Source organism: Venturia canescens, chromosome 1 (genome assembly GCF_019457755.1).
Source record: "Venturia canescens isolate UGA chromosome 1, ASM1945775v1, whole genome shotgun sequence".
Taxonomy (NCBI): domain Eukaryota; kingdom Metazoa; phylum Arthropoda; class Insecta; order Hymenoptera; family Ichneumonidae; genus Venturia; species Venturia canescens.
In genome coordinates, this window is record NC_057421.1 from 39416980 (window position 1) to 39431855 (window position 14876).

A 14876-nucleotide genomic window follows, 5' to 3' on the forward strand; every position below is an offset into this window, starting at 1 on the left:
ATGAAGAATTTTGACGGCGGGTGTTTCGATTTCGAGGATTACTTTACACAGGGCATTGAAGGGTTTTCCTCCGACGCCTGTCAATTCGACTGTTTCATTGATTATTTCTGTATTTTTTCTTAGAGCGTTTCTTTTTATTATGTAACATTGAGCTCCCGTGTCAACTTTCAAGAGGAGAGCTGAATCTATTGCGTGCGGTGATGTAATATAAAAGTCGCTAGCCATTCCCCAGGAACCGATCGAATTATAATTACGAATTTTGTTTTGGGTTTCACGACATGTGCATTCGAGCCGGTAGCTCGCTTAGCCTCCACACAGCTAACGTGCGCATTTTTTCGCTCAGCCGTTCGCGCGAGGAGACTGAGGTTCAGCGACCCTATTGTTTTCTTTTCTTCCGCATTCCCATTATTCGATTGATTCGAATTTTGGTTATTACCTTGATTGTTTTCTTGACTGTTATTTTGACCGTTATTCTGTTGTCTATTATCTTGATAATTTCTATTTCTGCTTCTGTTGCCTTGATTTCCACGATTTTCTTGATTTCCATTATTATTATTATTTCCTTGGTTACCATTTCTATTTTTTCTATTCCAACAATCGTCATATACGTGACCTGTTTTTTTGCAATAATTACAAACGACAGAATTTATGCTTCGACTCGGTGTCGGTAAACTATTGTTTCCGTTACCATGATTTTCTTACCTATTCCCTGAGCTTCTACAGTCGCGAGCAATGTGACCCTTTTTATTACACCTATTGCAAGTAACCGTATTATTTCCGGGTTCTCTTCGAGTCTCTTGCTGTATTTTTTCTTCGTCAATCGCGGCTGTGATTGCTTCGTTAAGGGTTGGATATGCCCTAGCTTTAATAACTGTTTGATATTCGCGTTTGAGACCTTGAGTGAAACTCGAGAGGGCTACTTCGCGTATGTTCGATCATAGTCGAGTGCTTTTTTATACTTGCATCAATTAATTCCATCATTGTGTCTTCTACTCTTCTTCCGAAATCTTTTACTGATTCATTAAATTTTTGTCGGCAAGAATATAACTCTGTTTGGAGGGCTCCTACGGTTCTCGTACCGCAGAATATTTCTAACATAACGGATTTAAATGTTTCAAAATCTGGAATATTTTTATACCTTACTTCTGCTCGAGCTTTACCAGTTAATTTAGTAGTTAACACTGATTCCAGGAGAATCTCTTGATCTTCCTCTAAAATATGTTTGTTGACGTGAGCAAAAGAATCAATTAGTTCTCGCGCTTCTTCTGGTTTTGAACCATCGAATCGAGGAATTAAACTACGCGCTTCTTTAAGAGACATTGTGCCTCGTAATCTGTTAGTTCGCGAGTGATTTGGGGAGGAATTTTGAGAATTATTTCCTGTATTATTTTCGCCATTATTTCCAGGATTTCCGGGATTATTATTTCGACTGTTTCCGGGATTTCCGGAATTCTGATTATCTCCCGTTGTGTCTAAATTTACGGTTTCAACCATTGTTGATACTAAAGGATTTGTGGTTTCTATTACCAAATTTTCCGGCGTATTTTCCGCGTCTAAATAATCGTCTTCCGATGTCGGAGATCGATTTAAAGATTGGACGCTACTTCGTCGCCTTCTACTTTGCGAGGTGATTTCGTTTTTTCATTCGCAATTGTAGTCGAGTTTATCGTCGAAAAATGAATTGAGTGAACGCGAAATAGTGCTTACGCCCGGTAATTCGAGACGTTCAGCGTACTCGTCGTCTGACATATAAATTTTTATATACGATCTGTCTTTGGTGGATTACAATGTTATTTAATAATGTGCCATCACTTACAGTAAGATGATCGCTAGCATGGTGTTCAGATTCGTTGTAGTGTTGAATTTCTTCCGCTCCTGCTTCAGTCGTATTTTGGGTTGAATCTTGACGTAGATCGGTCTGCCTTGGATGCGATGATCGGTAATCGAACGTCCGTTCGATTTATCGACTTTTTTAGCGGTCCTCCTTAGCAATTTGAATTCCTTCCGTTTGACTATCATAGACGTGTCGGGTTTCTCGAGTAGTGGCTATCCCACCGCTGCCACCAATGTTGTGTCCGCGAAGACCGTCGCGAAGGGACGAGTTATCAAGGACGAGTATTTAAGGGATTTAGGCCAAAAGAGCTGAACTCCAACTCGATACTTTTACAACAAGTTAACAATAAGTTTATTTAAGAAGTTACAAATTCGAGGTTTTATTGCCTCGAGACCAATCGTTACAATTGTCGTCAAAGACTGTCGAATTTTGGGTTAGTCGATAATTTTATAGATTTGGGAGTTTTCCCCTTCTCGTGCGAATATAACCTAGATTTCCTTCTGGAAGTTTCGATGTTGACATCGAGGGTCGATGCGCTCGTTCGGGAGCATCGATATTTCACCATTGCTGCGTTTGCGCTGAGAGTGCTTAATTTGTTTTAATGAGTGCGATGTATGGGCACAACAGTTGCTAAGCGACTCGAATTTTTTCAAAAGCGAATCTGTGATCGAGTCGGCCGAATTATCTGAAGTTATCGATGTGATGTAACTTCAGAGATAACATGAGAAATAAATATTTCTTTATTCAAACATAATTTTAGTTAACATATTTTAAACACGTGCTGAGGTTAATTTAGCCCGAAATGAGATGTAAAACTCCCACCATTAATACTGAAAATGTGAAGATGTGGTTTGCAAATGAATCGATGCACGTGCACGCTCCGGCGCCCGGATTGAGACTGTCTAATCGATCATAGAGATCGATGAAGACGCCTCGCGCGCGTGCGCGGTGCGTTTCCCTTATCCCGTGATAATTGATGCCCAAGAGGTGGCGACGCCCACGGGAGTGCGTGAATGAGCGTCCATTTGCTCTAATTTCGCACTACCCAAAAATGTAAGCCCGAGAACTGGCGACACCCGGCGGCGGGGCGCGAGAGCCCTGCCCGAATTCTCTCGCACTGCCGTCGAGGCCTTGCTCAATCCTGAACACAATAAAAATAAAAAATGCTGCGAATAAAAATTTGCAAATTGCTTCCTCAAGATGGTAAAGATGCACGATGCTCAAAGCTTACTCTATGAGGTGCTATATTTTTCATTTTGGCTTCCTTATAAAGTAAGCTTTGAGCATCGTGCATCTTAAGCACCGTGCATCTTGACCATCTTGAGGAAGCAATTTGCAAATTTTTATTTGCAGCATTTATTTAATATACAAGGAAATAATGCATTTTCTCTATCTTCTTTTACGAACTTTAATTCATCTCTTTGTTTAAATCCATAAAAAACAACTGAATGATGAGGCATCAGAAAAAAAACAGTTTGCGTCTTTCAATTTTTATCGTTTTTCTATTAACATTGAAATTAAATAATTCCGACAACTTTGCTGGAAAGTATAGTGGAAGTAGAGACTTATACACTATATCTTACAAACTTTCCAAAAATTGAAGAGGTTAGACGATTTTTTGAAAAACTCATATTTTCGTAAAATTCAAAACGTCATAAAATTTAAACCGCTCAACCGATATTCCCCAAATTTAATACCAACCTTCCTATTATGATAGTCTGTTTATAAAAAAAAAAAATTATTAATAAATCTCTAAATTTTCGAAAGGTAGAGAGTCGACATCATTTTTATGAATATTTTAAAACGTCATATTCGTATTTTTTTTCAAATTCTGATAAAATTATCAGAGAATGAAAAGCTTGTATAGATTAACATCTGTGCAAAACGGTAGTCCTGTATCTCAAACCGTTTCCGAGTTATAAACGTTTGAATTTTGCAGTGTCATAACACACGCATACACACGCACACGCACGCACACACACACACACCCGGACATTTTTTCTAGATGATTTTTCTAGATGATTTTTCGATGTTTTGGAATATTTTGAGCACATTGACATTGAAAACTGGAGAAAAAAATTTTTCATCACAAAGCTTTCTCTATGAGGAAGCAAAAGTAAATCTTCCTTCCAAAAGTTTGTTTTTTCCTTTTCCACGAAAAATCGCGAAAAAACCCCGAAAAATTCGACTGTCACACGGGCTGACTCCCTTAATCCTTTTGGTTACACAATCGATTAAAAAAAGAAAACAGACCTACATTTACTCTTTAATGTAAAAAAGTGAATTTGAGACTAAAAAAAATGGACTCACTATATATGGCGTCTGAAATTGAAAAGGTTAAGAATTATCGATATAAAATGCATATTTTTTAGTTTCGACGATATAAATGTATGCTAGGGTGGTCCTTATTTGGAGTTGAATTTTTATTCCAAATCCCCCTCCTCCTCCCGCCCCTCCTGGTTCGATTTCAAATCATTAAAAAAGATATTATGAAAAATCTGGGATCAGTGGGATATGATGGGAAGGGTACCAGTAAGTCTGAATCGATTTTAAAAAAGGCATTTTATATAGAAGTGATGTTTTTTGGCCGGGGTCGGTCACCTATCATTTTATTTCATTTGTCGAATTTTGCTGAATTCGCATGTACTGCCAATTTTGTTGTTACCATGGACACAACATGTTTTTTCCAGTTTTTAATCAAATAGTATATTACGACCCTAGGCCCGAAAGTTGGATTTCCTGACATGTGCTTCATGTCGCACATGCCAGGGCATCTAACATTTGGGCCGTGGGCTGTATACTATTTTTCTTGATCCCGTAGCCGAAAGTACGTTCAATAATTACTAGCAATCGCGAGGAGGGGGGCAGGCATTAAAAACATAAACAAAAAGTAAAAAAACACACACAAAATATCACACAATGATACAACAATATTATTAGTACAAATAAATAATTCGTTGATACATGTCTGATTCAAAGTCTCATGATAGTTAACAATTTCTATATATGAATATTTCCCGCTATACTTGACAATTTACATGAATATGTGCTTTCCTATGAACCTGGAATCTGGAAATACAACATTATTCCGGACGACCATATTCATTTTATTAGTCCGGTTACATTATTTTCTGTTTTCGCATCTGAACGAACAAATGTATGTTATTCGTCCGGGTTCATGGCAGTATAGCGCATAACATGAATGATAAAAGCTACGCTATACACGCCCGCTTGAAGCAAATAATAATGATGCTTGGCAACGAATAAACAAAATCATGGCAATGAATACAGGCTTCACATTCATATATCGAAATGTTAAAGGATCACCGGCCGCAAAAATATCGTTAGAGCGCACTGAAGTTAGCCGAGTTAGCCGGCCATGAAAAATGCTCTTCCCGGCCTGAAATGCGGCCGGAAAGTGCGTACTTTCGGCTAGGGGAGCAAGAAATAGTATATTACACACCTAGGGAGGGAAAGTAGACTACTTCGTATACACTCCACGGGAGTGAAATTAGACCACCTCAAACCGCATGCTTATCACCCTCGCCTTCGGCTCGGGCGACAATTCTGCCCGCGGTTTGAAGTAGTCTATTTTCCCTCCCTAGGTATGTAATATACTATTTGTTCAAACTTGGACTATTTTTTTATTTTTTTTAATTCAGCATTTCAGCGGTTTGATGGGCGTTGTTATACTGCTGAAAGAATTCGTGGTTTATGATATTCATAACTTTTATATTTTTTTAAGTAAAACTTCTTTTCGTTATGTGCGAAGTCATGGTGGGGGAAGCCAAATCGGCACTAGCGTACGCAGTGGTCAATTTCGGGGTTACAAACGCTGTTTTCAAAGTTTTAGTAAGCGTATACACGTAAAATTGCAATTAGGTTCCAATTTATAACATAAAATGAGCCAGCGGAGTTGCTGTGTTGTGAACTGCGAAAAAACATCAAGAAAAAATGAGTGTGAATATAAATTTCCGACTGCTCAATGAAAAATAAATCAAAGAAATAAATGTATAGTCGCAGTGTGAAGGCAAAGGTAAGTAGTATAACCTCCATAGCAATGATAACCAAACTAGAAATAGTAGATTTTTGGAAATTCCTTAGTTTTGTATAAACAATAAAATATCGTATTTAGTTAATATAATTTTAAAAAGTTCATGGTTCAATTCGGTTGAGATGCTTCAAATTTTTGATAATTGTGTAACAAAATCCGTATTTTTTTTTTAATTCACTGGAAATTAAAAATTATTACACGTTACATTTTCAGGATTAACTTCTGTTTAGTCCAATACCTTCGGTTGATCTGAAATTTGGTATACTTGTTTATTACGATGCGCTGATTACGAATATGGCCTTCAAAATACCCGCAAATTGAATTTTCAAGGTCAAATCGATGAAAAATCGATTTTTTCAGAGTTTTTCGTGTTAATTGCGATAAATATTGGTGCTAGAGAAAAATGTTTTAAGTAAAAGTTGTAGGCCATTAAGCAATAGACATTTTTTATCTAATACATTTTTCGTGTAGAACCAGTGGTTTCGGAGATAAATGCGAAAGTTGTTGAAAGTTTGAATATGTTGCCAAGACCATTAGTTTCAATATAAGAATCTATTCACGTACTTACCACGGGAAGATTGGAGTTTGGTCTTGAAAGTGCATTAAATTTTTTTTTGCTTTTATCGTTTTTTTGTACTTTATTGGTGTTTAGATTTTTTTTGGTATTTTTCCGTTTTCACTTTTGCAGTCTTACATATGCGCACGCACACGCACACACACACACAAACGCAGGCGCGCGCGCAGCAGGCAGTCAGGGTGTCTAGTAGTCAGGGAATTCTGGAAAACCGGGAATAGTCATGGAATTTCAACTTTTGGGAAAAGTCAGGGAAAGGTCAGAGAAGTTCGCGATTTTTCGGGAATTGCGTGAATTTTTTTCCAAATAATTTATTTTTCAACTAACCTTTAACTTAAACGTAATTTTTGAACATGCTTATTAGTTCTTGATTTTTTTATCTTTTTCTCAAATTGGTAGGGTGGAGATTCCGCCAGAAACCATTTTCAGGTTGTTGGAAATATGACAAACGATGCGGCTGTAGCTGGCACGTGATTATAGTTGACAGATACGGAAGACAGATGTCGCGATCAGTATTTTCGATCATCGCCGATTCGATAACAAGATTCTCGATCGACAGAATTTGAATTTTCGAATGCCGGGCCTAAACTCGAAGGAAGTCGAGCGATGTATTGATATTTGATCCGATAATACTTAATAAGGAATAAACATTTTTTTTTATTTATTTTTTATTTGTGAAACGATCTTAATGTTTTTAGCCAAATAAAGTTCGATGGCCGATAGTTTCCGATGAATTATATGCTGCAGAAAACAATGAAAACAACAATAATGAATATATAAATGTAAATCGAATATTTTATTCAATAAAGTTATTATCGAATGTACAGGGTAAGTAGCTTAAAGTAAATCATTATTATTATTATTCCCTTAGAGTAAATAAGAATTCGTCAATGAGGCCCAATATGTGCAGCAGCCTAAGTTCGAAGTCGCGCATAGAACTGACACGATGTATAACGATAAAAAATATTGAATTTTTTTGTAATAATTTTTATTGATTAATTTCCATCTATAACTAAAATTTATTGATACACTTTTTTGTTGTCGTCAAAGTAATTTATCACTTAAATTATGCATTATGCAAATGTTTTTTTTTCTAAAAACATATTCTTTTGCTTTATAGATTTAGCATTTAATAACTTGATGGAGCACCTTGAATTTTTTATTGCTATAAAAAAGCCGTATATGGAGAAACGTCTGTAAGGAAAACTCTAAACCTCCGTTCTCGTTCCTCCCTACAACCCGAGTTCAAGTCACCCAATTGCACCTACGCTTTTCTCAGCACTTCTTCTCTACGCTTAGTGGAAGCATCTTGTTTGCGATAGGGCTGACCATTCTGCTTCAGTGTAAGCAGATCGCAGTGCGCTAGTTCAATCAATTCTTTAAGTGCTTCTATAATAACGACGAGGGGCATTAGAAATACTTTTAAAATGGTTGCATGAATTTTAACAATAAATTCGTTAAAGAAATGTCATTGATATGACCAATTATAATAAAAAATTTAAATATTTTATATTGTGTAGACAAACACCTAGTCGAATAACTTGTATTAAAATAATCAGATTTTATAAGAACCCATGAATGCAAAAAATGTAGGTCTTGTTCCTACGCTCTCCTTAAGGAAGTACCCTCGGTAAATCAATTAACAAACAGAAAATTATAAAATTTGTACAGATGTCAAATTCTTTCGAAAAATGAGTCAGTTAAAATTTTGTGACCTTCGGTTGACTTTGTAAAGAGATATGACATAGAAAAAAGATTCAGAACCAGGAAAAAAATTCTATAGAAATAATAAACGAAAAATTGAAAAGTTCAAAAAAATTCAACAATAAAAAACAATCGAAAAAAATTCTGTAAAGAAAAATAAAGATTTTCAAAAAAATTCATAAATATTGAACAAATTGAAAAATGTACTATCCAAGTTACATGCAGTATAAAATTGTATGATATCAATTAGAGGCCAAGTTTTTATTGATAATTTGGAATATTTATTGAACAAATCGGAAACTTTAATTGAAACTCATGATAATTATTTTCAAGAAAAAAGTTAATGAAAAAAAAGTCATAACGGAAGTTACGTGCAGTACTAAAATGTATTATATCAATTCGAGGTCAAGTATTTATCAGTTATTCGAAATATAATCTCCGGCGACAAATGAGCGTTGAGAATCCTTGTCGGGCTCACAACGTTTTATCAAAATTACTAAAAAATTAATGGAAATGAAATCATTAAAAATTCACATGAAAGTCATTCGTTACTTCAACAAGGTACACACTTTAAAGAATCGATTCCCCTACGATTTTCAGGATCCCCTGGTATTATTCACAACATTCAACTTCGATTGGATCGGTACAAATTATGTTCAAATACGTCTTAAACGTACTTGTCCGGCCCATCACTTTTTATTCAAATTGCTCATTCGAAAACAAATCAGGGCTGCTCTAAAATGACAAATATAATAAAATCGATAGAAATAAAAATAATATCTCCAAGTAATTTGAACTTGATTGTTCGCAAGTTCGTATAGCAATATCCACTTCTCATTTTCTTCAGTGAACACATACCATTCGGTAAGAACCAATGAAAATGAGAAATAATCAGGCACATTACAAGAAATTTTCGAACCTACTCAGCCATGCAATGTTTTTTTTCTATAGTCACGTACACATTTTGATAAATACCACTAGTCGAGTACGACACGTGGATTCCTGGAATTTGGAGAAAAATTATTTTGGTGTGAATTCTGATTTCATATGATATAAATAGATTAATCAACTTTATCTTTCATTTTCGTTTCATTTTGACAAGAGCGATTCGAAGGAAAATTATTTTCTCGGGAATTACTGTTCCTTAATATTAACACATGCATTAACTTTGTTTTTGATTTGTTTTCGAATGAGCAATTTGAATAAAAAGTGATGGGCCGGGCAAGTACGTTTAAGACGTATTTGAACATAATTTGTACCGATCCAATCGAAGTTGAATGTTGTGAATAATACCAGGGGATCCTCAAAATCGGAGGGGAATCGATTCTTTATAGCGTGTACCTTGTTGAAGTAACGAATGACTTTCATGTGAATTTTTAATGATTTCATTTCCATTAATTTTTTAGTAATTTTGATAAAACGTTGTGAGCCCGACAAGGATTCTCAACGCTCATTTGTCGCCGGAGATTATATTTCGAATAACTGATAAATACTTGACCTCGAATTGATATAATACATTTTAGTACTGCACGTAACTTCCGTTATGACTTTTTTTTCATTAACTTTTTTCTTGAAAATAATTATCATGAGTTTCAATTAAAGTTTCCGATTTGTTCAATAAATATTCCAAATTATCAATAAAAACTTGGCCTCTAATTGATATCATATATTTTTATACTGCATGTAACTTGGATAGTACATTTTTCAATTTGTTCAATATTTATGAATTTTTTTGAAAATTTTTATTTCTCTTTACAGAATTTTTTTCGATTGTTTTTTATTGTTGAATTTTTTTTGAACTTTTCAATTTTTCATTTATTATTTCTATAGAATTTTTTTCTTGGTTCTGAATCTTTTTTCTATGTCATCCAGAAACAAGGGACCATCAATGTACTTGTCCCAACCTTTTTTTCCCAAGGGGAAGTTTATGGTTTGATATCACGCCTTTTTTCTCAAAAGTTCCTCATTTATGTTATGACGGTTATAGGATTTTAGTTTAAATTTCTATGAATTATTTGCTTAGTACATTTTTATAGATTCCATTCTCATACGAACATTTTTTTATGGGATAATCTTTTTCATGAAATTATCAGCAAATAAGGGACCATCAATGTACTTTTCACAACCTTATTTTCCCTGGGTATGATGTTCGGCTTATAAAGTTGGTTTCCACCATAGAAAATCAATTTTTCGTAAAAATTGTAGTGAAAATATTTCGTCACAAGTCTGCCTTTGAACTTTGGCGATTTTTTTCCTTATACTCTAATATGTTATGCCTATTAGGAACTCAACAGCATGAAGGAATCCGGGATAAGGCCCGAGAAATGAATTTCGGTTTATAATGTTGGTTTCCACGTAAAAGACCAATTTTTCTTCAAAATTGTACTGAAAATATTTCGGCACTGGTTTGGTCTTGGACTTTGGTGATTTTTCTCCTTGTCTTCTAATATGTTTTGTGTAATAGGAACCCAAGAGAGTGAAGAAATGCGTCTCGTGGGCTGTAATATGATTTTCGGCTTATAACGTTGGTTTCCACGACAAAAGATCTATTTTTCGTCAAAATTGTACTGGAAATATTTCGTCACCTGTCTGTCCTTGGCCTTTGGCGATTTTTTCCAAATCTTCATACCAAGAAAGAACTGACGTAAAGATTTCCTTAAAAGAACAGATTTTATTTATCCCTTTTATTCAAAATTCAAATGAAAGATAGATCAAAATCAAGACACGAAAAATCCAACAGATTTGCCCATTTTAAATGTCGCTTTTGCATTCTGAATCTAGAGATTTCATCTCATCCAAAATGTGCCCCCAATGAAATATATTTCCAAAGTTTGCAAGTGGCCGCTGAAGTCCAATTATCCACAGTTTGATAGTTGCTGAAAAAAAGTACCCAAAAACTTCTAACATTTATTATGCCAGAACTCAAAGCAGCAAAAAACTAAGGGAACTTAATTCAACGGAGCAACAGAATTCAACGACGTTTAAGGTACCTGCATTGGTTTTGGAGGAAAACCATTTCAGGACAATTCAGAAATGAATTTAGAAATTCGAAAACTCAGAATAGAGTAGAAAAAGGAAAATTGAAGTATTTAGGAAAGCGGCAGACTTTTGTGATGAATTTTCTAGATTACATGATACGGTTGGAGTAAATGATTTGAATGATTGGCACACATGCTGCAACACAGAAATACCAAAGTTTGGAAGTATTCGCTGTATATCAGTCATATAAACTTCAATATTATTTGAAAAGGAACACTTAAAAGCTTGCCGAACCAAGTTCCATTATATATTACCATAATCAAAGATAAGGGGTGATCCGTCGCATATATATTTATCCACAAAAATTTCAGAGTTCGCAGGTATCTGCTGCAGTTCAATGTATCTGCGCAATGAGCTTCGAAGACAGCAATTTCAAATCTATCATCCATAAATGAGCAACTGAAGACTTTTATAATCAATTTTTTAATTAGAATAACTACACACTATACCAAGACCAGATTTTTTTTTGAAAATCTGATTTATAAAATGTGCAATTCAAGATCATGGTTAGAAACCTCTCGAATCATGTTACCACAATCATATATCATGAAGGAGTAGAAAATCATAGGACACATATTAGGGAACGAATTAATAATATGAATCGATCCGCTGCAAACTGATGGGGTGAAAACAAGGATCGGAGAGGGCAGAGCCAAACTGAATATCAAGCAAAATATGGGGATGTTTAAAAATAATGACAACACAAGATATAAATTAGAAAACATTTATTCAATTAAAGTTACTAATATCATTCTAACAGTTGCGTGTATTTTAGTTTTATTTATTCGTATATATAACCTTGACATATAACCACGCCACTGACGATATATTCGCACTGGACAATATTTCTCGTACTCTGGTTTAATTGAAGGATTATATCAGTTAACACTTATTTCCAATCGAACGAAATAATGAAATCTTGAAAAGTTTCGTTGACATATGCATCGCGCATTTTTTATATTCTTTTTCACACACACATCACAGACTACATTTACGCGGCCGCTTTGATACCGGTTTAATATATCACAAATAACAACATAAATAGTAATCTGCACTTCTTTAGATGATGAAAATTATTTTTTTATTTATCCCGCACGCACTTCGTAATGTCGAAACTCTATTCTTACGATCAAAAACTGACACATGGTTTGTACCCATATATATATGTATATCGATTGATTTATAACTGCTGTTACCAGCTGTGCTGCGCCGTGTGCTACGTTCTGAAGTTGACGTCATATATATTGTACATTCATAGTCAGAACTGAAATGCACATGCTATATGCTTGCGCATGCCATTTTAAACTTTGATGTAATTGGCCCAGGATTTTTTTCATTGCTCATTGGTTGGAACAAGAATATTCTCACCGGGGATTGGTGATCATGGGGGCCAAGGAGCCTATGCTTGCAGCGGTCAGAGTACGCGTATACAGATACGTCGAATCCAGAATGTGTTAGCAACTTTTGCATAATCTTAAGCCCGTGCAAAGTTTTTTCTCAGCAATTACGACACCGATCATGCTGATTTTGGGCTCATTCGACAGAGAACTTCTTAATTAGCTGAAAGTTCAATTTTCAAATCCGTACAGAACTCATGAGTTTCGTAATTAAAGAAAATCGCATGCCAATTTTACCCCCACCACGGCGAATCGTTTTATTCAGAGAAAATATAGTCTCGGCGAGAGCCTCAGGCCAGCAGACGACAGAGCTGTCAATGTACTTGTCCCGAGACTCTACCGAGTCTCTTGATCTATACTTTAATTTGAAGCAGTTAACATAGAGTCTTATGTGAATCTGTGATTCAGACGCACTTTTTAATTTATAACGTTGAAGTTATAACAAACAGATTTTGATAAAATTTGGAGAAGATATAAACGAATGTCCAATGAACATTTTTCTTTTTGGAAAACATGCAAAGCTTGCTTGTGTTCTAAGAAATGACTGGAAATAAGACAAGGTTTTTGAGCAACACGCAAATGTGGCAACACCGCAGAATTGTAGGTTATGGCGCTTCATTCAAATATAAGTTACAGCAACACTTTTGAAACCATCTGAACATGCGCAAATTGAGCCAACGATAGAAACACAGTATTGCAAAAGAAATATTATACATTTGTAACGAACATTTGGTGTGTTTCACGCATCAATTATTTTCGGAAACAATAAAAAATAGAAAATATCAAAAGAAGACACCGTCAATTTAATCATTTTTGAAGTCTTCTTTGAGGTTAGGGATGTTTCTTTTCCCGTACACACTTCGGATTTCTTTACCCACTGATGAAAAACGAAACACGCAGAAGCTGGGTTTCCTATACGCGACTATATACGTAGATTCAATGCTTGTACTTGTACGTGAACACGTACACTAGCCAGGGGCTATGGTGTTGCCGGAATATATACTACGTTACCCATATTGAAGACTAAAACTCTCTGACTCACTACGTACCGAGGGTACTTCGTTAAAGGTCCGATGCCACCGCTCCAATGCATTGTTTGTACATATACGTTTTTTGTACATCGAAAACAGCACAGTTCCTTTCCCATCAATCCAAAATCGCTTGTAGTACGTGCATAAAATCGTTATAAATAAGCTTTAAGTCGGGATAATCATTGGCTAAATCATTGACTATCATGCGAAATGCTTCTGGTATAAAAACTGGGAGCAATAGACTTAGATCCATTAGGCATCGTGCAAATGCGTATGCCTTTTCTATTAATCGAGGACATTGGCGGTTCATACGGGATATCACCGATGTCCTTTGGTGTCGTTTCAACAGGGCCTGCGATTTTTTTTTCCACAAGATATTCTTCATCTTTTATTAACCTATCCTTTCCACATACGAAAATTCTAGAAAAGTTTGGAGTATGTCGAGAAGACATTATAGAAATATTAATTTAGTTTTTACTTGGCTGTGGTGAAATCTACAGCCCTGGCTGTTTACCTGAGGATAAACTATTGAAACCGACTCAAAATCCGTTATAACCCGATATGATTCGAATGCCGGTAATGCCAGCTTAATGCATTTGAGAATGGCCACGTAGGCCCTTTCATTCTTTCTGCTCATTAATGAAAAAGCTATAGGGAAATACTGAAAAACATGAAAGTCGTGCAATGCCGTTAATGTGAAAGAGATATAATGTGGAAGGGAATCCTTCTCCTCACTGGACATTTTCGAAAAAGGTTAAATTTCTTATTCACTTTATTGGATGATTAATGGGCAATTTTATCAGAGATAAATTTGCAGCAGAATACTCAGTAAACATAAAACTTATGTAACAAGCCTACGGATGGTTTATTTTCGATCGTGCTAATGTATGATTAGAAAATTTCACATTGCTTTAAATTTCCCCCATATATATAACGAAAAAGTTTGCAATATTGAACCCAATTATTACCGAATGCGATCAAAATGAAAGGGTGTATTATCGAAATAATATGTAATAAGTACGATTAACTAGGATGAAAACCATTTATCTGGTATTACATGGAAATATTTAGCGTAGATAAGTCCGAAAGTTATGAAACGTTAAATTCATCTGATGTTGGTATTCAACCATAATTGTCAAGAGTTGGTATAGTCCCTTGACGTTGGGTACAACGTCAAACGTTCCATCAATTAATGCATTAGTCGCACCATTCAGTTCTTCAGCGAATGTGGAACAGAGCAGTA

The 14876-nt window shown here is 35.3% G+C and overlaps 1 protein-coding gene and 1 long non-coding RNA gene across 2 annotated transcripts in view; both read left to right on the top strand.

The window, feature by feature from the left end:
• LOC122418872 (uncharacterized) overlaps nucleotides 1-14876 on the top strand; it is a 68032-nt gene that overhangs the window by 24588 nt on the left and 28568 nt on the right. The window lies entirely within an intron of this gene.
• On the top strand, nucleotides 5499-7282 carry LOC122418877 (uncharacterized). Its single transcript, XR_006262757.1, has 3 exons — nucleotides 5499-5870; nucleotides 6577-6720; nucleotides 6862-7282. It is a non-coding gene; the product is annotated as an uncharacterized lncRNA (long non-coding RNA).